Consider the following 26,010-nt stretch of genomic DNA (forward strand, 5'->3'; position numbering starts at 1 on the left):
TAATCACCTTTAAGGCGGAAGAGTTGTCACGCGCAGCTACCTTCAAGAACATTTTATTATTCTTCATGCCACTGCTCATGATAGGGATTGGATCTCCACCTACCATGATGTGATTCAAGATTTTGTTGTTAACCATTTCCTCTAATACTTTCAAATGGTCTTTATGCAAGTTGCCTGAAGTTGTTGGTATCGATCGAAGCATAATGCATTTGGTTCTTAACTGTTTTTTGACTGTCTTTGCGTAAGAAGGCGTCTTCGTACCCGTTTCCTCGGTCCGTTTCCTCTTCTGTTGGACCATGGATTTCCTCTCGGAAACCCCAGGTTTAGCAGTCGATTTCACTGTCGGATTCCTGTTACAGCCTCCTTTGCGAGGTCCTTGACTTAGATTCCCGGAGCATCTGCAGGTGGGAAGCTTTTTCGCCGACTTCGCAGTGTTCTGTTCTTCAGGGGATCTTATACTTTTCCCTGCCTCCAACGGAGTGGGAGGAGTATTTATAGCCTCCCCCCCCCCTTGTAACATTCTGCGCCTTAGCGTTTTTGCTGTTTTGTTGCCTTTTGAGCTTTCGCCGTTGGGCCAAACTCACTCACTTTTTCTATCGTCTTGTGCGCCTCTTCCTTAGTAGGGATTCGCAGGACGGTAGTATTGTTGCTGCTGCTGTCGGACTCGGAGTCTGAGGCGCTACCTGTCGTTGAAGGCTGGGTCCAGTGTACGCTTCCCCTGAGTTCCTCAGACCCTCTGTCTGTTTATTGCCTGAAGGCTGTGTGCTTGTAACAATACTTTCGACCACAGATGCCAAGGCACCCACATCTGCGGGAGAAATTTGCAAACGATCGTTGGATGACGACAGGGTGTGACTGGTGGCTGGATCACAAACACCCGCCGGTACTGGGTTATTTAGGCCCTGCACCGTAACCTTTTCTTTCTTTTATCTTCTTCCATATTTTTTGTTTTAGGGGAACATCCCCGTATTCTGTTGGGACTGCCTGGGACGGGTGATCAGACTATTCCGCTCCACCCAGTTCGTAGCTTGACGCCCTAGTTCGAGCGAATCACCCATCCGCCCCTATCGGCCGGTGGGGACGCGCCATTTATCTGCTGTGGTTTTGAACACACTGCTTATCCCTTGTGGAATTAAAACACACTTGTTTGGTGTTTGGTTGTGGTCTTAAGACTGAATTTTTATTTGTTGCTTTTGCTGACGCTGCATAGAATGATTGTCTGGGAATGTAGAAACGAAAACAAAAGTTTCAAATATCATTTGGAACTTTTGTGTTATGCTTAATGCAGCAAGAAATAAGTGGCAATGGCCGGGACGTAACTCATCCACCCCTAGCCAGAAATACTCCTGGATTCCTTTTTTAATACATATGAATCTTCATGCTTAACTTAATAAACATACAGGCAAAATACATATTCTTATTTTAATTTACAATTATGAGACATATTTTTTTATTTCTTTTGAACTAATTTTATTTCTTTTTGTTGAGTCTTTTACAGGATTATCAATATTAATGTTAACAGAGTTCTTATTGTTTATTATGCGATAAAAAATAATTAAAATTATTACAATTATAATCAATTAAGTTACATTTTTATTCCAATTGATGGGTTTTTATTTAATTTAATTTCTTTGATTTCACTTAAATTTTCAAAGTCTTCAATTGTAATCTTGTTAAATTTTGGGTTTACATTTGGTAGTTCAAGTTTTTGATTATTCTGATAAAAATATTTGTCTTTATATATTCAAGAAAGTTTCATTATGGAAGGTTAAGCTACAGTTATTAAGAATAAGAAAATAATTACCAGTTAAAGTCTGTTCCCTATCGTCACTGTTTTGTTTTAGTTTTTCAGAGAAGGCATTCTTTATAATTATTATGTCATTATCAACACTAAAAATTGAGGTCATATTGTTAAATTTATATCTACAACTGTTGTAAAAAATACAATGCTTGTTCTTCCTTACTTTTTTAAAGTTACATTTTCTTCATATTTGTATGGAATGCCGTTTATATTAATTATTGTCTCTTCATCAGAGTCTATCTCTGTTTTATTATTGTTTGGAATAGGAACGATAGTTTTATAATACCCGCTTTCAAGAGTTTTAATTTGTCAATTTTAAAATCTCTTGTGACGTAAAAATGCTTGGATGTATAAAATTATTTTTAGCTGATACTATGTTGTCCTGTATTTGATCTATTTTATGCTCTATGGTTTTAAGTTTAGAAAGCTGATCTAAATAAAATACTTTATTTAAAAAGTTATTATTTAGTTCTTTTAGCTCATTAAATGACGGTTCTATTTCCTTTCGATCATTATCTACTGCTGTTTTCAAATGTTCCAATGACTTGTTCAGAGAATCATTGATACTAATTTGTTTATTAACGTTTTCTATAATATTGTATGAATTTTGATCGATGATGGATAAGTGGTCAAATATTTCCTGCCTGTCCTCATCGTCCATTGTTCCAAACAACCATTTAGTCCACCTGCATTTATTACCCCATTTTAGTTCTTTGTTTTGGTGGCAGTAGTGTTTTAATTTTTGATCTAATAAGATTAATTTCATTTTGAAGAACGCTGTTGCTATTAAGATCTAGACTTGCTATGTTTATGCTGATGTTGTTTAATATTCCTTCTTTTTCACTTATATCTATTATATGGATTATTGTACATGTTTCACGTCACCGGTTTTAATTTCAATAAATCCATTGATTTGGCTGATCAACAGAGTTGCATGGCTTAACTGTACTGGAGATATTTGGAGAAGTACCATTAATAGGGCCTGAAAATTTGAAAAGTCTTTTAATATTACACTAATGAACATTACGATTTTGTTGTTTTCTGTATTTTGGCTGTTCTTTGTGTCGAACGTTTCTATAGTTTTGTATGAACCCTTCATCTCTTATTTCTTCGTAGTCTTCCCTATTTGCGTTTAACTTTGTTGTTTTGTTCTTTTGATCCTCCAGGCGGTCTCGAATTAAACTTTTTTCAATATATCCATAATGAGCCCTATGCGGTGTTTCACAAATTGTTGAATGATAGGTTTTGTTATATATTTCTATGGCTTTCATTATTTGTTCCTTTATTGGAAGTTTTTCTTCCATATTAAGATTTCTGATTTTTTCCATAATGGTATTGTTTAACCTTTCTACTTCGGAATTTCCAGTATGACTATTAGGTTTCGAGAAGTGTATATTAATGCCTTCTACTCTACAAAATTCCTTTACATTTAAGTTATCGAATTCATTATCTCCTACAAGTTTTTTAATTTTTCCATTAATTGAAATATACAGTCTCAACTTTTCTACTAAAGTTAGGCTATTTCGGTCTTCCAAATGAAAACCAACAGCATGCTTAGAAAATTTATCTAAGAACACTATAAAAGATTGCTTTGAATTTACATATGTGTCAACGAGAATTTATTTGTAAATCTAAATTTCTTCTTGATAGGATTTCTATCATATTTTCCTGATGTACAAATTTCAAATTCGGAAAGAAAATTTTTCGTTTTGGCCAGACTCCTTAATATGAAATAGGGATATCTGACTTATTGCCTCCTCTTCAGATTGCAGGTCTTTCGCATTGTGACTGCATCTTACAAACGTGATATTGTTATATTGAGAATACAGTTGTAATAACCGAGTTTGCAAACGATTATAAACGGAAAAGGGGTAGAAACGAGTAGATCCCTATCTTGCCTTCTATTATGAATTTATTTAGAATATTGGCAATATTATTGTCCAGGTCAGACTTTTCTATAAATATTCTAATGTTTCCACATACTATCTTTGATTCGGTTTCCTTTCTATTTACTAAAATTAATTGTGTCTTAAATCTGTTAACTACAGTATCTAAGATTGTCAAGTGGTCATTAATATCTTCATTTTGCGAATGTATTGTGGCTGCAGTAGAATCATTAATGTCTTCTTCTATATTTTAATTCCATTGGTTTTCACGTCAATTCTACTTAAAATATCAGCAATTTTATTTTCTTTTCCCTTTATGTAATCTATTTTGACATCATATTCGCCTAATTGGATAAGCCACCTTTGAAGTCTTGGATTTAAATACCTCGCAGAATTTTTTATCTGTAGCCACTTAATATGCAAATCAAATTCTCTCCCATACAAATATGGTCTAAAATACTTAACACCCCACACCACTGCAAAAAGTTATTTTTCAATGGCTGAATAATTTCGTTCATGTTCATTTAACGTTCTTGATGCAAAGCAAATTGCATAAAAAAAAGGACTGCAACTTGAGAAAGGACTGCACCCAACGCAAAGTTACTTGCATCTGTAGTGAGCTTAAATCTTTTCTCAAAGTCCGGAAACCTTAAAATAGGATGTTCCCTAATCAATATCTTTAGTTTATCAAAGGATACTATGTATTTTGGATCACTTGTCTTTTTTTTAAATAAAATATCATTGGAAAAGCAATGTCTGCATAATTTCTTATAAATTTTCTGTAGTAACCCGTCATTCCCAAAAATTAATTAATTTGCTTTTGGGTTGTCGGTAATTTTAAATTTGTAATTCCGCTGATTTTTTCCTTACTTGGTTTGATTCCTTCGGGAGTCAATACTTGTCCCAAATAAGAAGTTTCTTTTGATAAGAATTTACACTTATCAACTTGTATCTTAAGACCTGCTTCTTCAAGGACAGAAAAAATCTTTTTCTAATTATCAATGTGCTCTTGTAGAGAAGTACTAAATATAGTATGTCGTCTAAATATACGACACATATTCTATTGATATAATCTCTTAATATTAAATTCATTCGCCTTTGGAATGTAGCTGGGGTATTCTTGAGCCCGAAAGGCATTCTTATAAATTCAAATGGGGTAGAAAATGCAGTCTTCTGTTTGTGTTCTGGCTTTACCATGATTTGATGAAAACTTTTAGCCACATCTATAGTGGAAAAGTGCTGAGCTTTACCCAATTTAACTAATATATTTTCTATATTAGGAATTGGATATTGGTCATTATTCAAGTTCCTATAATCTGTAACTATACGCCACTTTTTGTTCCCATGACTGTCGTCCTTTTTAGGTACAATCCAAAGTGGGCTGTTATATGGGGATAAACTCTCCTTTATAATTCCCTGTTTCATAAGTTATCGCCGTATCAATTAAAAAGTTTGCTGTATCTTTTCAATAACTGCGAAATTGATTCAAATTCTTCTTTGTTAAAATTTTTATAATTAATGAGATTCGAAATTAGGCTTGGAATTGTTTCCAATGTACATGCATCAAATTGTTCGGGTGGGTAATCATTAAAAAATATTTTAAATTTTTTTATTTTTATAAAATTGTCTTCAAAGTTTATTGTAACTTTTAGATCACGTAAAATATCTTGACCAATTATGGCACTATATTTCGATTAAGTGAATTTATTCTATTCTCTGAGGTCTTCCGTTATTATTATTTTTTGTTAAATTGATTTTATTTCCTTCCCATTTCTTATTAGATTGTTGTATAACATTTTTTCGATGCCTATAATCAATGGCTCTTCTGTCATCGAGTAATCTGAGCCTGGTATACTTATTTATAATATCTTGAAGTGACTCTTCAAATTGATTTTATTTCCTTCCCATTTTTTATTAGATTGTTGAATAACATTTTTTCGATGCCTATAATCAATGGCTCTTCTGTCATCGAGTATTCTGAGCCTAGTATACTTATTTATAATATCTTGAAGTGACTCTTCATCAGATATATGGGCCCTAACATGACCATCTATCTTCTCTAATAGAAGATCTACCAAATCTCTGTCAACTATTTGTGGTTCATAAATTTTTGGCTTCCTTAAATCTACTTCATATAATTCATTAATTACATACTTAGCATTAATAAAATATTGGAATAGTTCTTCTAAGTTTTCTACTTTTACCTTTCAGCAAAAATTGTAAATTTCGGCATACGTCTTCTTTAGTTTGCTGCTGATCAGGATTTCCTCTGCTGCTCCGATCTCCGGCATCCGGATCCTCTTTCCGTAGTCTCCTTGAATTTTTTCGCTGGCGACAATGTTTAGGCCATACTTCAAGATTTCCTGATTCCCATTACAAAGCTCGATCACAGATTCCACTGATCGTATAAATGCCCTTGGATTGTGTTTTTTATCTAGTGGTTTTAATTTGCGAAATTGGTCGAGTAGATCTTTCGGACACAAATTCAGTGTTAACCCATTATTTTGTTGCTGCTGTGGACGTTCATTTTGTGGTTGTTGTTGCATTTGGACTTGTAATTGTTGTTGCTGCAGTTGCATTTGTTGCTGCTGCTGCTCCATTTGTTGTTGCAACTGTTGGATTAACTTCAAAATTATTTTGATTGATCTGGCGATCGACACTTTTGGACTCCAAGGACCATGTACAAGTTCCGATACGGTCGAAAGGACTTGTAGGGATTCTTCAGAATACTTCAGAATCGAAGATTATTATGATCCAGACGGACAACATATAAATTTGCAAACTACATCAGCACAACAAGTATTCTAAAGATGCATACGTTTGTTGTCTGCAACTAAACCACCAAAATAAACTTTACAAATTCAAAAGGGTGACGTTGGCGGTCAATTTATTTGTAATTCAAATTATTTTGATTGATCTGGCGATCGACACTTTATTTTCTTTAAACTTCAAGAAGAAGAGTGTTTTTTTTTTTTTTGGTGATGAGACCTCATCGATTTGTAATGATCGAAGTCGATGAATCGATGTCATCATCGATAGGGTTGGGCATATTCCCGACACATAGGTTATGGTGTTTTCCGGCCAGCTGGGCCTTCATGGTTTTAATTTTTCTATTTACACGTTCTGTCGGATTTTCTTGTATAGTGTATGAAGCAGTGAACTGGTGCCGTGCGCCGATGCCCTTCAGAAATTTCCTCACAGTATTGCTGGTAAATTGAGTACCTTTATCGGTTATGAAAATCTTTGGGGTTCTGAAACGGGATAATATTCTTTCCCTGAACGATTTCACCACTCCTTCTGCTGTAGCTTTCCGCAAAAGAACCAGTTCCGTCTACTTTGAAAATCTGTCGAATAATACTAATAGCACGCTGTTCTCGTGTTTCGTTCTTGGCAAGGGACCTACGAAATCTGCGCAGACCGATGCCCACTGTTCTTCTGGCACAGTAATTAACATCTGTCCCGCTGGAGCTACCTGATTCGGCTTAATTCCTGGCACATTTCACAACTCCGGACAAAGTTCGCAACATCCCTGACCATACCGGGCCAGTTACAAACCTGTTACAAACACGATTAGTCGCCTTTCTGATCCCCAAGTGCCAAGCTGCTGGTTGGCAATGATTTTCATTCAGTACTCGCTCTCTGAGGTAAGTTGTTACGCACAGCTTCCATGGCATGGAATCATCATCATTTGGATGCCTAGCTATGTAACGGAACATTTCATCGCCCATAATGGAATAATCCGAGAACTATTGTGGGGGTTTCCTGACCTCATCCATCCTGTTTCGTACCCAAGTGTTTGCAACTTAAACATCCTTGCAAAGTCCGGACAAGCCAAGTCCGGCGCTTTTTGAGTTTCATCTTCAATATCTCGAAAACACTGAGATGATTCTCCGTCCACTTCCAGTACCTTCCCTTCTTAAGTTGTGACGTAAGGGGATATGCAAGTGTGGCAAATTCTGGTACAAAGCGCCGATACCACGATATGACTCCTACAAATCTTCGCAACTTTATTAGATTGCTGGGTGCTGGCATCTCTTGATTAGCCGCCACTTTATCGGGATCAGTATGTATGACGACGTGGCATAGATACCTAGTCTCACTTTTAAAAAATTCACATTTTTCGTGATTTATCTTTAAATTGGCAGCCTTCAATATGCGGACAACTTCACCTAAATTCTTTAGATGCTCCTCCAGCGTTTTCCCCGTCACCATAAAATCGTCCAGGTACGCAAAGGCGTGTGGTTCTAAATTTGGACCAATGACACCATCGAGGCCTCTCTGAAAAGTTGACGGTGCCGAATGCAGCCCAAACGGCATAACTCTCCACTGATACAGACCACTGACCTGCGACTGTAAATGTCGTGTACTTTTTGCTACTCTCTTCCATCGGGATCTGCCAATACCAGTCTTTCAAGTCCAAACAATTGACGTATCGGGCTTCGCGGATATTTAGGGTAGTGGGTAGGCATACGGATCGGACTTGCTATTCAAGTGTCGGTAATCCAAGCACAGCCACAACGTACTATGTTTCTTTTCGCTAAAGTTATCGGAGAACTGTAGGAACTTGCAGAAGGTTCAATGTATCCATTGGCTAGAATTTCATTGATTTTCCCATCAATGACTACCTGTATTGCCCGATTTCATGAGGCGTAGCTCAGCTTAAAATGCCAATCATCCTTGAGTACGATTTTGTGCCTGGCCGCCGTTGACAATCCATGTAGATCCAAAAACTTCTGCAACTCCTCCCCCAAAAACGTTCGTATCCTCCTTTGCTCTTCTGTTTCTTTCTGCCACATTCGACATTTGACTGGTCTCCGACCTTCCCCTTTGCCCGGTTGTCAACTGTCGCTTAATTTCTTCGTATTAACTTGTTCACACTCTTTAGTTTCGAACCTGCATGTCAATCCCGCACAGGTGAATTCTGCGCCACACTTCGCAAGGCAATCTAATCCAAAGGAGCACATCTTCCGTCGAATTAGGCATAATCAGCATCTTTTCTCTAATGTTCCTATTACCAATCTAAATCTCCTATTATAAATCCAATGCGTGACTAATGTGTCGCTGTGAGCCATCCGCTAAGGTAACCACCAATCTCTCTGGGAACCATTTGCTCCCATCCGAGATCGAACGTGCAAACTCCTCGCTGACAAAACATCGGGTGGCTCCCTATCAACTGTCGCCTCTGCCTTTCGCCCTCCGATGTTAATCGTAGCAGCTAGGCGTGTGGTGTCGAGATGGAGTGACGAATTCATTGTTGAGTCTGGCTCTCTGCGGGACTCGTAACCCCCTTTGCATACGAGTCCGATCACCGTTTCCCGGTCGGCGGCGGCAGCATTGGTCTGTCCTCAAGTCCCTCTGTCCACATACCCAGCAGAATATGACTGATTCTCGTTGGCAGTTTTATGCGAAATGACCGTCTTGACCGCAGCGTCCACATGCCTTTCTAGGGTTAAAGCGGGGTAACCTGAAGAATAAGGAGGTTTCGCAGATTCTTCGGAGAATGTTCTTCTCCAAGAAATTGAGCGAATCGCTCACTTAGTTCCTCCACCGTACCACTGGTGTCCCGGTCGTATTCGCTTAAATAAGTTATAAGTTCTTCCTTGCGAAGGCTGTAAGCCCAGGGTTCGACACAGGACTTTAGATTTTGTAGTGACGGATAGGGAAGTATATTATTTACAAATTCAATGTGTTTCCTTTTATTATTATTGTCTATATATATGTCATCATAATCGGAGTTACCTCCGAAAAATTTAGATTTTATATGCACATATCTATTGATCGATTACAGACTCAGTCTCCAAATTTTAAAATGCGTAAAGGAATTTGGAACAAAAATAGTTCTGCCAAAATATATTGAATTCGGTTCAGATTTGGATATAGCTCCCATATATATTTTCGGCCGATTTCATGTATTTGATGCATTAAACACGCTGTGTACCTGAAATCTCAATGAAATTTGGAATGTGTAACGGTATTTAAAACGAACATACATTTGCCAAATTATATTGAAATCGGTTCAGATTTGGATATAGCTCCCATATATATTTTCGGCCGATTTCGTTTATTTGATGCACCAACGTACGTATGTCCGATTCCAATGTACAAAAATAAACTTGTCTAATTATATTCAAATGGCTACAGATTTGGATATAGGTCCATATATATCTTCGGTCGGTTTTACATATTTGATGCGCGCCAATGAAATTCAGAAAGAGACACGAAATTTGGTACCAAAAAATGTGCCCAATTATATTGAAATCGGTTTAAGTTTGGGTATAGCTCCTATATATATATTATCGGACAATTTACATATTCGATGCACCAAACACGGTAGGTACCTCCAATTTCAATTAAATATGCAAGGTGTGACGAAATTTGATGTAAAATTAAATTTAAATACCTTGCTTTCAAAACATGTATTCTCTCTCCCCTTCTCTGCGGCATTCCAAGTGATCGCTGTTCTGATCACTGCCTACTGTCGTCGAAAAACTGTACATTGTTTACACATTTTACATTCCCATTCGTAATTCATATGAATATTTTGTGCCCTACTGTACCCCAATAATTATCACTCAAAAGCGACTGATGTTGTCTATATTTATGCCAAAAAAAAATATATAACCGAAGGAAAAAACCCATTTTAATACAAAAAATAAAAGTAACAATAAAAAATAAAAAAAATTACCATTTTGGCACAGCGGTTCTGTGTGGGGAAAAGGGGGATTACCGACTTTCGCCCTCACAAAGTTTAGGATTTAAGTATGAACTATCCGATAAGCAAAAGGTCAGACAATCTTTCCTTTATATTTTAACGTAAAGTTTACAGATTTCATTTTGCCATATTTTATATTGATAATATGGCAAAAACAGCAAAATGTATTTAAATAAAAAAATGGATAACGCAAATCGTTTATTTTATATTGAAGAACTGAATTAAAGATTTATTTCCCGAAATTAATTACAATTTCGCTTTACTTATTATTATACGTAATGGGTACCACAACCTATGCCAAAAATTTTTGTATGCTTCCATATAACGGTACCTCCCGATATTCGGTATTTTCACGATCAGCAACATTATTCACCGGAATCGTTTCAAAGTTCGTACTGGAAGATCCTAATGGGCACCACAACCTATAGTTTGGTGCCTATTAATTTTTGTATGCTTGTTCAGATCTTCGCTACCTCCTGAGGTTACGCTACCTCCTGATATTCGGTATTTCATGATTTTAGCAATATTATTTACCGGAATTATTTCGAATTTCGTATTTGAAGTTTGTAATGGATTCTTTTCAGGAATTTCTTTGTGTTTTCGTATATTGTAGTGATAAAACTATCTTTTTGACTATGTTTATTGACTTTTTGACTATGTCTACTATACACTGTTCTATATCGGCCATTGCGTTTTGCATTGTGGATTGCATTTAAATCCAAGATGTTTGAAAATGCTTTCTTTCAGTGTATTGAGTTTTTGGTCTTTTGTTTCTGTCAATTCCTTATTTATGTGTAATTTCAAGATTTAATTTCTCCCATCCGAGGTACGCCTTTTGTCCACGAGTCGACAGAAAACTGCAAACAAAATAGGCCATAATTTCAAAATTAAAACAATGCTCAACGCAAATCGTTAATTTTATATTGAATTAAAATTTAGTTGAATTATAGATTTATTTTACCAAAATTATTACAATTTTGCTTTGTTTATTATTTTTAAACTAAAGTAATGATGCCATTATGCAGTGACTACCAGTTACATTTACATATGATTACTGATTTTATTGCAATATCTCTGAAAAAATGCAATTATTTTAAAGGAAAGATGTAATATTGAGATCCCGATAATGTGAACTTTATCCATCACTTTTCTTAAGGTAAGGGATAACAAAGCTAAACTATGGCCGGTTATTACATCTTTTCGATAGATAAAAAAGTGATGTCGTCGGACACATAAATCGTTTTTCGTTGTTACAAGTCTCATTTAAATAAAAACTGTCCGATAATCAAAGGCCAGACCATCTTCCCTTTATCTTTTAACGTAAAGTTTACTGAATAAAGAAATGGATAAATAAAGAAATGGATAACGCAAATCATTTATTTTATATTTTAAACTGAATTATAAATTTATTTCACAAAATTAATTACAAATTAGATTTGTTTATTATTTTCAACCTAAAATGAAGATGCCATTGTGAAAAAAATGCTGTGACTACCAGTTACTATTACAAAAAGCTTGCTATATCTCTGTAAGAAATGCATATACTTTAATGGAAAGATGTAATATTGAGAATCCGATAATGGGAACTTTATCCTTCACTTTTCCTAAAGTGAGGGATAACAAAAGTGGACTATAAAGGGAAGACATAAGAACGGGCCTATAAAGAAAAGATATAAAAACGGGTCAAAATTTTGTTGTCGAAGAAATTAATTGTTTCTCGTTATTACAAGCTTCTTTATATATAAACTGTCCGTTAAGAAAAAGGTCTGACCATTTCCCTTTATCTTTTAAGGTAAAGCTAACTGAATTCATGTTACCTTATTTTAATGACAGCAAAATGCATTCAAATTAAAAATGAATAACGCAAATCGTTTATTTTGTATTGAAGAACTGAATTAACGATTTTTTAAACTAAAATTAATATGCCACTATGAAATAAATGCAGTGACTACCAGATACAATTACAAATAATTAAATTTTTTTGCCACCCCTCTTTGAAGATATAAATGAATATATTCTAATACAAAGATGCAATAATGAGAACCCGATAATGTGAACTTTATCTTTTGCCTCTTTTGTTTGCAGTTTTCTGTAAAAATTTCAACTCGTGGACAAAATGCTTACCTCGAATGAGAAAGAAAACGAAATGTAATTTATGTGTTTGTTTTTCTCTTTCGAGACGAGCTTAATGATCTGAAATTTGCAGTGAAAAGGAAAGCCAGATAGACACTATCACACACTCACCACTATGCGACGCGTTTCGCCGTTGGTTAAGCGGCTCATCAGGCATATTTGGTGTGGGATAATGGCTTACAAGGGCCGTTCTCTGGAAAGTAGTATATATTTCGAACTTATTGCAAATTAGCATATGCGAATTATACACTAGAAACTCTCCAGGTTTGCTGTGAAAAAGATCTGCCAATAGAACTTGAGTCGAACCTGGAGAGTGAAACGCGTCGCATAGTGGTGAGTGTGTGATAGTGTCTATCTGGCTTTCCTTTTCACTGCAAATTTCAGATCATTAAGCTCGTCTCGAAAGAGAAAAACAAACACATAAATCATAAAACATATGATCTTCGCCTTAACAAGGCAAAACTCAGAAAATGTAATTTCGTTTGAATGCACATACGCCATTCAACATTGTAGTTTTCATTCACAATTTTCAGTCTTACCAAAAATGTTTAAAATTTCATTAAATTTTTCCAATTGTAATTTTTAAATGTCATAATTTATTTTTTTCGATAAATGCTCTCATTTTTTGGGGATGGGACATATTTTTTCGTTGTTCTGAGAGTGATTTGATTTGAACAGTGTACAAATATGGGTGTTCGCTGTGGAAATTTTCTGTGGTCTAAAAAAAAAAATTCGACAATTCAATTTCTTAACCTTAAATTATACAATTTCTTGCATGTTAACATAGAAATTATGCATTTCCGTTACATCTAAGTTTTATATAATTTCAAAATTCTTTCTTGTTTATTGAAAATAATACACAAACAGTGTATATGTTTTGACAGAAAAGAAAGAAAATTGTACTTATGAGGTAACTTTGTTCTACCTTCAGTAATTGTGCCTTGGGTGTTAGTATGTAGATTCCACACCGCGCTTAAAATAAATCCGGTCGTGTCTGGTTGGATAAATATATACAATGGGTTCATAATTCTGCAATGCGCGTACAGCACAAAGGAATATTTAAAATTTCAAAATTGAACGAATTCTGTAATGCTACTATAAAAAAACGCAGTGACTAACAGTTCTATTTAAAAATGACTAATCTTTTTATTACTTTGTCTCCAAAAATAATTTATTTTAGGGGAAAGGTCATCAAACAAAACATCATGATATGGACTTTATCCTTTAGTTTTCCTAAAGTAAGGAATAACAAAACTTGACTATAAAGAAATTATATCAGAACATCCATAAAGAAATTAGTTCTGTTAAGCTGAACTAGTCATTGTAGAAGAATAAAGCTAGTCGCATCGAGAAAGCTGCTGGGATATTGAACTGTCAAATCAATTTTGAAATTGAAAATTTTGAATGAAATTGAATAAAAATTGTAGAAAAAAAAAACAAGTAATACCCTCCACCTTAGGGTAAAAGAAACATTAGAAGAAATGTGGCAAAAACCATTAAAATGCCGAATATCGGGAGGTACCGTTATATGGGGGCTACACTAGAACGTGGGCCTATAATTACACAAACTAGGACCCATTAGGACCCACAAATACCAATTTTTAGACAAATCAGTGAAAAAATGTTGCAAAAAACCATCAAAATACCGAATATCGGGATGTACCGTTATATGGGGGCTATACCAAAACGTGGACCTATAATTACAATGTTTCGCTACACGAACTAGGACCCATTATGACCAACAAATACCAATGTGGCAAAAAATGTGGCAAAAACCATAAAAATACCGAATATCGGAAGGTACTGTTATATGGGAGCTATACCAAAACATGGACCCTTACATGCAATGTTTCGCCACCGGAGCTGGAACCCATTATGAACAACAAATACCAATTTTCAGACAAATCCGTGAAAAAAAGGTTGCAAAAATCATCAAATTACCGAATATCGGGAGGTACCGTTATATGGGGGCTATACCAAAACGTGGACCTATAATTACAATGTTTCGCTACACGAACTAGGACCCATTATGTTTCGCCACCGAAGCTGGAACCCATTATGACCAACAAATGCCAATGTGGCAAAAATCATCAAATTACCGAATATCGGGAGGTACCGTTATATGGGGGCTATACCAAAACGTGGACCTATAATTACAATGTTTCGCTACACGAACTAGGACCCATTATGACCCACAAATACCAATTTTTAGACAAATCAGTGAAAAAAGGTTGCAAAAATCATCAAATTACCGAATATCGGGAGGTACCGTTATATGGGGGCTATACCAAAACGTGGACCTATAATTACAATGTTTCGCTACACGAACTAGGACCCATTATGACCAACAAATACCAATGTGGCAAAAAATGTGGCAAAAACCATAAAAATACCGAATATCGGAAGGTACTGTTATATGGGAGCTATACCAAAACATGGACCCTTACATGCAATGTTTCGCCACCGGAGCTGGAACCCATTATGAACAACAAATACCAATTTTCAGATAAAATCCGTGAAAAAAATGTTGCAAAAATCATCAAATTACCGTATATCGGGAGGTACCGTTATAAGGGCGCTATACCAAAACATGGAGCCTTACATGCAATGTTTCGCCACCGAAGCTGGAACCCATTAAGACCTACAAATACCAATTTTTAGACAAATCCGTGAAAAAATGTGGCAAAAAAAAACTAAAATACCGAATATCGGGAGGTACCTTTATATGGGGGCTATACCACAACGTGGACCTATACATGCAATGTTTTACCACACGCTCAGGGACCCGTTACGACCTACAAATACCAATTTCCAGACAAATCCGTGAAAAAATGTGGCATTAATCATCAAAATACCGAATATCGGGAGGTACCGTTATATGGGGACTATACCAGAACGTGGACCGATATATCTCATTTTCAATACCAACCATCCTAGACACAATGCAAATAGCTCTGCTAATTTTTGACGCTCTACGTCAAATAATGTGGGCTGTATCGTGATTTCAACAGACAGACAGACGGACATCGTTAAATCGACTTAGAATTTTATGCTGATTATGAATATATATACTTTATGGGGTCTAAGACGAATATTTAAGGATGTTACAAACGGAATGACAAAGTTAATATACCCTCCTTTCCAAGGTGGAGGGTATAATTAAATTTTTGACATATCAATGTTCCCAAGCGTTGATACGTCTACCTGTATTCTTCTACCTTGGGAGGATATAAATGCCAATAATGTTTATTTACGTATACACATCCCAAAGGGAATGCCAAAAATTATATATCAAAAATTCTAATTTAGAGAGAAATTGGGGTTCAAAACTAAGAATTTATGCACATTGGTGACATCTGTTAGAAAAGTATGCATCTTCCAATGTATTATCATGATCAAATAATTTTTTTGTCATAGTTCCAATGCAAATGTAAACAACGCCAAGTGCTGTACCCAGTGATGCTTTCCGTTAGTATGCAAGGTACAATAACCATAAGGTGGGGCAGTTTGATTGCATTTCAAGTTAGAGTATTGTAACTTCAAATTTACTAATAACAAATGAAACAAGATGACACTTCTCTCACAATATTTTAATTTAAGAGAAAATCGCGAAAAATTAATGAAACGCCGCGAAATTTTCACTATATTGAGTAAGTAAATTACGCTACACTACTTCACAAAATGTATTCATTTATTCTCCCCAAAAGCCGGTTCCGATAGATAACAAAGGCAAGTTATTACATCTCTCCGATAGTTAAAAAATTATGTTGTCGGGCACTTAAAATATTTTTCGTTATTACAAGTTTTATTTGAGTATGACCTCTCCGATAAGTAAAAGGTCAGACCATCTTCCCTTTATCTATTAACGTAAAGTTTACTGAATTCAGGTTGCCATATTTTATATTCATTGAATATGGAAATAACAGCAAAATTTATTTAAATAAAACAATGGATAACGCAGATTTATTTCAGGAAATACATAATAATGAGATCCTGATAGTGTGAACTTTATCCTAGACTTTTCTTAAAGTAAGGGATTACAAAACTAAACTATAAAGAAAAGATATATAACAGGCCATAGGCCGGTTATTACATCTTTCCGATAGAAAAAAAATGATGTTTTCGGACACATAAATCATTTTTCATTATAACAAGTTTCTTTTAAGTATGAACTGTTAAATAAGCAATCTTCCCTTTATCTTTTAACGTAAAGTTACTGAATTTATCTTGCCATTTTTATATTGATATTATGGCAATAACAGCAAAATTTATTTAAATAAAAACTGGATAACCCTAATCGTTTATTTTATATTTGTTTATTATTTTCAAACAAAATTAAGATGGCATTGTGAAAAAAATGCAGTGACTACCAGTTACTTTTATAAAAAGCTTGTCATATCTCTATAAAAAATCGTTTATTTTAATAATGAAAACCCGATAATGTGAACTTTGTCGGTTACTTTTCCTAAAGTAATGGATAACAAAAGTGGACTGTGAAGGAATCATATAAGAACGGGCCTATGTGTTTTAGCTTACAAGAAAAAATGTATTCAGGAAATTGATATGCCCATGGCTCTATAAGAAATGTTGCTCAACTTCGACTTTTAAATATGCAACAGTTGGCTTTGTTTATTTTTAAATTTTTTTTTACAAGATTCTTATATTTTTTTGGGATTATTCCACAAGATTGAATGTAAAATAGTAGGACTAGACAGTTTTATCCTAAAATTGTACAATGTGTTGCCCATTAACGTAGAAAATATACATTTACTTTGCAACCGAATTTAAAATAATCTCAAATTATTGTTTTTTTATTCAAAACAATACACACACATACACAAAATGTTTCTATATTTTGACAGAATAAGGGCACCAAAAGAAAAATATTGTATTTAGGGGGTAGCTTTGTTTTACCTTCTGTAATTGTGCCATGGATATGCCCTACCTTGGAAATTATTGTACTATGTTAGCATGGCTCTAAGGAAAAATTGCTCAACTTCAAATAAACTAGAAACAAGTTAAACAGTATCTGCCGGTTTTGTCGACAGATGTATACCCTCAGCCAATGTACGATTACTTCTATCTCTATTTTTACTTCTGTTATGATTATTCAAATGTTTAACCCTTTATGAAGTAGGTTCCGGATAAATATTAACATAAATATTGCGACATGCCAGGTTTGGACTATGTAATGTAATGTAATGTTTGTAATTGTGAAATTTGAGGAGAGTTGGATGCTTATTTCGCTTTCTTTGAGCCTTTGTGTGGGATGTATCAGAAGGAGTGGACCGATATATCCCATCTTCACAACATATCTTGTGTTTGTGAAAATAATGGGATGTGTGAAATATAAGAAGAACCTGATGCTTATTTCGGGTTTTATAAACGTTTTGGTTATTCAACAATTTGACCCTTTGTAGGGGAGGTACCAAAAAGACTTGATGGAGTGGACCGCAAATATGAGAATTTGCAAAGTTGGAGCAAAAACGGATTATTGCTTCTCTTGCCGTGCAGAAAATATTTTTTTTTTTGTTTTTTTTTTGTTTTTTGAAAATTTTGACATTTTGTGGGGAGGTACCAGAAGGAGTGGATCGATGTATTCCATCTTAGCGCAAAATCGGATTATCGTTTCTCTTTCTGTGCAAAAAATATATTTGAAAATTTCGACCTTTTGTGGGGGAGGTACCAGAAGAAGTGGACCGATATACTCCGACTTAACACCAGACCTTGGGATAATACAACTAATGGGATGTGTGAAATTTGAAGACAATAGGATTTTACATAACATTTATATAAATTGTAATTATTCAAAATTTTGACCCTTTTTCGGGGAAGTACTTGACGGAATGGACCGATATGGTCCATTTTCGCACCTGACCTAGCACTGACGCAAATATTAGTATTTGCAAAGTTGGAGCAAAATCGGATTATCTTTTGTCTTTCTGTGCAGAAAATATATTTCTTGAAAATTTCGACATTTTAAAAGAGTTGTAATTATTCAAAATTTTGACCCCTTGTGGGGAGTACCAGAAGGAGTGGACCGATATTATCCGTTTTCGCACCTGACCTAGAACTGATGAATATATTAGGATTCGCAAAGTTGTAACAAAATCGGATTTGCTTTCTCTTTCTGTGCAAAACATATTTCTTCAAAATTTCGACATTTTGAGTGGGAGGTACCAGAGGCAGTGGAGCGATAAATGTTATTTTCACACCAGACCTAGGTTTAATAAAATTATTGGGATGAGTGAAATTTGAAGACAATCGGACTCTTACATCACATTTTATAAGAGTTGTAATTATTCAAAATGTTGACCCTTTGTGGGGGAGGTACTTGATAGAGTGGACCGATATTGACCATTTTCGCTTCTGACTTAGCACTGATGAAAATATTAAGATTTGCAAAGTTGGAGAAAAATCGGGTTATCGTTTCTCTTCCTGTGCAAAATTAATTTTTTTGAATATTTCGAAATTTTGTAGTTTAATGAAATTATTGGGATGTGGGAAATTTTAAGACAATCGGGCTGTTACATCACATTTTATATGAGTTGCAATTATTCAAAATTTTGGCCCTTTGTGGAGGATAACACTGATGAAAATATTAAGATTCGCAAAGTACGAGCAAAATCGAGTCTATTTCTGTGCATTAAATTATTTTCTTCGAACATTTTGTGTGGGAGGTACCAGAAGGAATGGACCGAAATTGCCCATCTCCGAACTCGCTCTAAGTTTGAGAATAATATTACGACGCACCAACTTTGGATCAAATCGAATGCTCCCTTCGCGAGTTATAGTGCGCACCAGCCAGACTGACGGACATCGCTAGATCAACTCCAAATATGCTGAAACGGAGTTGGCCCAAAGAGACCAAGCGTCTAAAACCGTTGTTACGATGAGGCACGTTTTGGCCGTATTAAATGATATATACCCTCTGTAGCCTGAGGGTATAACACTGGCTAGTATGGCTGAGGGTATAAAAATGCAACTCTGTACTGGAGTCTTATTGTATCAAATAGGCTTTTAAACATGCAATAATAGGTTTCAACATGGTAAAAAGAAATAAACGTACCCTCATTTCAAATAAGAATTCCCAGCTCAGCATTTTCTGTAATTTACCTTGTCAAATTTCACTGCATAAAAGCAGTTTCCATCTCCGATTTTTTGTATATACTATGGATTTATGATATACATTTTGACAACGAGATGTTGACAAAGGTAAATATTTGAAAAAATTGTAAAGATATAATTGCATGACTTTATCTTCTTAGTTCTACCATGGGCTTTTTTATTTTTTTTTTTTTTCAAAAATACTATATTGGGGCAAAAATCTACAAAACATGACTGGAATATTAGGATTTTTCCACAAAACTGGATCCAAGATAGGGGAACAATATTGTTTTATCCTAAAGGCTTGACTACATAAGCAGCTTGTCGTCATAGACGATATAAGGACGGTAGGACTCGGATGCGTCTCTGGCGTCCCTTTATAATATGTCACAAAACATGCCATTTGAAAACTTTAAGCTACTTGTAAGCTACACATGTACTATCACCTTAAATTATACAATTTCTTGCATATTAACGCAGAAATTATGTATTTCCGTTGCATCTAAATTTGATAGAATTTCGAAACACTTTTATGTTTATTTAAAACAATACGCCCACATACACAAACAATGTATATGTTTTTACAGAATAGGTTCACCAAAAGGAAAAAAATTGTACTTATGAGGTAACTTTGTTCTACCTTCAGTAAGTGTGCCTTGCCTGTTAGTATGTAGGTTCCACACCTGGCTTAAAATAAATCCGGTCGTGGTATATCTGGTTAAATAAATATATACAATGGGTTTATAAATATACATTTTGACAATCATATGTTGTCAAAGGAAAAATTAAAGAAGAGTGTAAACATATGATTTCATGAAATAAACTTCTTAATCTGCCACACGTGTACAAGAATGTTCAAAATTTCAAAATTGAACAAATTCTGTAATGCTACTGTAAAAATGTTGTGATCTTTATCCTTTATCACAATATTTCAATTTAACAGAAAATCGCGAAAAATGAATGAAACGCCGCGAAATTTTCACTATATTGAGTTAGTAATATACGCTTCATCACAAAACGTAGTCATTTATTCTCCCCAAAAGCTGTATATCGCCGGTTATATATCGGTTCCGATTGTTAACAAGGCAGGTTATAACATCTTTCCGATAGTAAAAAATTTTGTTGTCGTACACATAAATCGTTTTTCTTTATTACAAATTTCATTTAAGTATGATCTCTGCGATAAGCAAAGGTCGGACCATCTTCCCTTTATTTTTTAACGTAAAGTTTACTGAATTCATTGAAATAACAGCAAAATTTATTTAAATAAAAATGGATAACCCTAATCGTTTATTTTCTTTTTGTTTGTATTAATATACTAAAATTAAGATGGCATTGTGAAAAAAATGAGCGACTACTTTTACAAAAAACTTACCATACCTCTGTAAAAAATCATTTATCTCAACGGAAAGATGTAATAATGAAAACCCGATACTGTGAACTTTATCCTTTACTTTTCCTAAAGTAAGGGATAACCAAAGTGGACTGTAAAGGAATGATATAAGAAAGGGCCTATTTGTTTTAACTTACGAGAAAAAATGTATTCAGGAAATTGATATGCCCATGGCTCAATAAGAAATGTTGCTTAACTTCGAAGAACTAGAAAAATGTAATTCTGTAACGGAGTGTTATAGTGTCAAATTTTGTTCATTTTTATTTTATTTTTTACAAAATTCTTATATTGAGAAAAACCCTCAAAACAAGAATAGAATTTTGGGATTATTCTACAAGATTGAATTTAAATAGTAGGACAAGAAATTTTATCCCAAAATTGTACAATGGGTTGTGTATTGTTTTAAATAAACATAAAAGTGTTTCGAAATTCTATCAAATTTAGATGCAACGGAAATACATAATTTCTACGTTAATATGCAAGAAATTGTATAATTTAAGGTGATAGTACATGTGTAGCTTACAAGTAGCTTAAAGTTTTCAAATGGCATGTTTTGTGACATATTATAAAGGGACGCCAGAGACGTCGTCTATGACGACAAGCTGCTTATGTAGTCAAGCCTTTAGGATAAAACAATATTGTTCCCCTATCTTGGATCCAGTTTTGTGGAAAAATCCTAATATTCCAGTCATGTTTTGTAGATTTTTGCCCCAATATAGTATTTTTGAAAAAAAAAAAAATTAAAAAAGCCCATGGTAGAACTAAGAAGGTAAAGTCATGCAATTATATCTTTACAATTTTTTCAAATATTTACCTTTGTCAACATCTCGTTGTCAAAATGTATATTCATAAATCCATAGTATATACAAAAAATCGGAGATGGAAACTGCTTTTTATGCAGTGAAATTTGACAAGGTAAATTACAGAAAATTCAGAGCTGGGAATTCTTATTTGAAATGAGGTTACGTTTATTTCTTTTTACCATGTTGAAACCTATTATTGCATGTTTAAAAGCCTATTTGATACAATAAGACTCCAGTACAGAGTTGCATTTTTATACCCTCAGCCATACCAGCCAGTGTTATACCCTCAGGCTACAGAGGGTATATATCATTTAATACGGCCAAAACGTGCCTCATCGTAACAACGGTTTTAGACGCTTGGTCTCTTTGGGCCAAATCCGTTTCAGCATATTTGGAGTTGATCTAGCGATGTCCGTCAGTCTGGCTGGTGCGCACTATAACTCGCGAAGGGAGCATTCGATTTGATCCAAGTTGGTGCGTCGTAATATTATTCTCAAACTTAGAGCGAGTTCGGAGATGGGCAATTTCGGTCCATTCCTTCTGGTACCTCCCACACAAATGTTCGAAGAAAATAATTTAATGCACAGAAATAGACTCGATTTTGCTCGTACTTTGCGAATCTTAATATTTTCATCAGTGTTATCCTCCACAAAGGGCCAAAATTTTGAATAATTGCAACTCATATAAAATGTGATGTAACAGCCCGATTGTCTTAAAATTTCCCACATCCCAATAATTTCATTAAACTACAAATTTTCGAAATTTAAAAAAATTAATTTTGCACAGGAAGAGAAACGATAATCCGATTTTTCTCCAACTTTGCAAATCTTAATATTTTCATCAGTGCTAAGTCAGAAGCGAAAATGGTCTGGTGTGAAAATAACATTTATCGCTCCACTGCCTCTGGTACCTCCCACTCAAAATGTCGAAATTTTGAAGAAACATATATCTATATATATAAAAATCGATTGTTGTTTGTTGTTAACGGAATCAGTTGAAAACGGCTGGACCGATTTGCATAATTTTTGTAAAACTTTCGTCATACCCCGAGTTAGGTTTTTAAAGAAAAAAATATAGACCACGCCCACTTTTGCGCCCACAATTTTGATTTATCTAAAATCCTTATATTTGCCAATGTAGAGGAGATATCGGTTTGAAAATTATTTCACGAGATACTGTTGACTTTCCATCCCCCTCTAAGTATTTATTTGGGGCTGAGGAACTGTCGTTGTCAGTACTTTTTAATCTATATCTATCTTATATATATAAAAGAAAGTTGAGTTAGTTACTACGCTTATAACTTAAGATCCGCTAGACTGATTCTAACGATTCATACAAATTCGGAATTTTCTCCTCTCCGAAAAGGATAATATCCAAAAAAAAAAATTGCGCAAAAATCTGATATATTAACATTTTCATTTTGACTTTTGAAATGTACAATAGTAATGTTTTATTTTGCTTGATTTTTTTTCCATTTTGACTTACATTTTTCTAATGTACATTTGTAGTGTTTTTTATATTTTATTTTGAATTCAAATATTAATACCAATTTATTTAATTGACTTGATTTCTTGAGAAATGAAATTGATGGCGAGTTACATGGAAGTGTAGTACCGAATTATGTGGTGGCGAAACGGAATAGATGATGTCGAAATAATTAATGGAATCGAATTTTAAAATAGAAATACATTCTATTGACAAACTATATAAGGATCTTTAAACATTTGCTGTAAAAAATCAGCAAGCAAGTTGAAGATTTTTAATGTGCTATTCTTCTTTTGTCAATTTTTTTTCAATTTGTATTATCTAATTGAATTCAGTAATTTTTTTGTGAACAAAATAAAGAATAATTTTTCACTATATACGAATTTTCACCAAAAAATGAAATAAGTGGGAAATACGATGTTAACTGACATCTACCTTTCAACTCCAGGGGCGACATCGTGGTTCAGCTGGAAGATGCGAACACATTTGAACAAACAAAAATTACCGAAAAAGCCTAATGGGGCTCATTTCAAAGCGTGGAACTACTTCTTTCCTGTCACAATAATCCGTCCAATGTACATTCAGAAAAATACCAAATATAAAGGGTGGAAAATAGTAGAGCGAATGGGACTCTTAGTAAGAAAAGGATTTCTATCCTTTCAGAAAATCTTCCAAAACATTCAAGATACTTTAAATCGCTTTTGCAGGTCATGATATCGATCATAACTCACGGATAAGGGTACAACCCCATTTCATATTTATATAACCATCGTATGTTTTAAGCTATTTTTGGTGTCTTGGTCACTTTTTTAATATTTTGGCCATTATTTGGAATCTTCGTTTCTAAGGAGGTAGAGAAGCTCTTCGCATAAAGTTTGAAATTTTCAGAGTAGGGCCAATTTTGGTCTTGACCACATTCATTAATTGCTTTGGCTAAAAATTGTATTTATGCTACTCTGGTGTAGGGAACCATTATACAGATAATTGCCACATAGGAATTTATTTAAGTAAAGTCCCCACATTGGAGTATCCCCAAGTCACATCTAATTGGTGGTCAGAAAAGAAAATGTTGTTTCTATTGAATTTGTAACCCGTTTTGGTATAACCGTTATATACATGTATCCCTGATTTCAGCTGTGACCGTGGTCTTGGCCACGTTTTTCAACTGATTTGGGCATTATTTGCTGTATTTAGGCTACTTTGTGAGTAGAGAACCATCTTACAGAAAAATGTCAACATACGTAAATATTTTGGTACAGTCCCCAGGCCCGCCGATCTATAGTGATGTTTACCGATTGGCGGACAACAACGCGGGTATTGTTTAATCGTCATTGAATTTTACTATGAACAAGAACATAGACTTTTTGGGGATTATAATGCGCAATTTGAGGTGCTATGGTAATGGGTGTAAAAGCGTAATTAACTTCAACTTGACTATTCAGAAATTATTTTGCCCTCCTTCCATAGTTATTTGTTTCTATTTAGTCGAATCAATATTTATATTAAAATTTGTTCACCTTTATGAGTTAGATTTGTGAAATATTATGCTATGCAAAATATGCATTAAAGACTAAAACTACGGGCCGGCAACGCGGACCGGGCCAGCTAGTATATATATATATAGCAACCGAATTTGAAATAATTTAAAATTTTAATTTAATTTTTTAATATATATATAGTTATATATATATATATATATATATATATATATATATATATATATATATATATAGTTATATATATATATATATATATATATATATATATATATATATATATATATATATATATATATATATATATATATATATATATATATATATATATATATATACATATTTTAAAAAAAATAAAATAAAAATTTTAAATTATTTGAAATTTTGGGATAAAATTTGTCTTACTATTTAAATTCAATCTTGTAGAATAATCCGGATTATCTTTCGTCTTTCCGTGCAGAAAATATATTTCTTGAAAATTTCGACATTTCGATATATATATATATATATATATATATATATATATATATATATATATATATATATATATATATATATATATATATATATATATATATATATATATATATATATATATATATATATATATGTATGTATATATATATAGCAACCGAATTTGAAATAATTTAAAATTTTTGTATTTTTCATTTAAAACAATACACACACATTCACAAAATGTTTTTATGTTTTGACAGAATAAGGGCTCCAAAATAAAAACATTGTATTCAGGGGGTAGCTATTTTTTACCCATGGTACAATGAAATGAAGGTAACCTCATTTCAAATAAGCATTTCCAGCTCTGCATTTTCTGTTATTTGCCTTGTCAAATTTCACTGCATACAATACAGTTCCCATCTCTGATTTTGTGTATAAGCAATATATTGATGAATATAAATTTTGAGAATGAGATGTTCTCAAAATAAAAAAAAATTGCAAAAATTGTAAACTCATGGTTTTACCTTCAGTAATTGTGCCATGGATATGATCTACCTTGGAAATTATTGTACTATGTAAGCATGGCTCAAACAGAAAATATATTTCTTGAAAATTTCGACATTTCGATATATATATATATATATATATATATATATATATATATATATATATATATATATATATATATATATATATATATATATATATATATGTATATACGAATTTGAAATAATTTAA

This window comes from Musca domestica, unplaced genomic scaffold (genome assembly GCF_030504385.1).
Source record: "Musca domestica strain aabys unplaced genomic scaffold, Musca_domestica.polishedcontigs.V.1.1 259, whole genome shotgun sequence".
Classification (NCBI taxonomy): Eukaryota; Metazoa; Arthropoda; class Insecta; order Diptera; family Muscidae; genus Musca; species Musca domestica.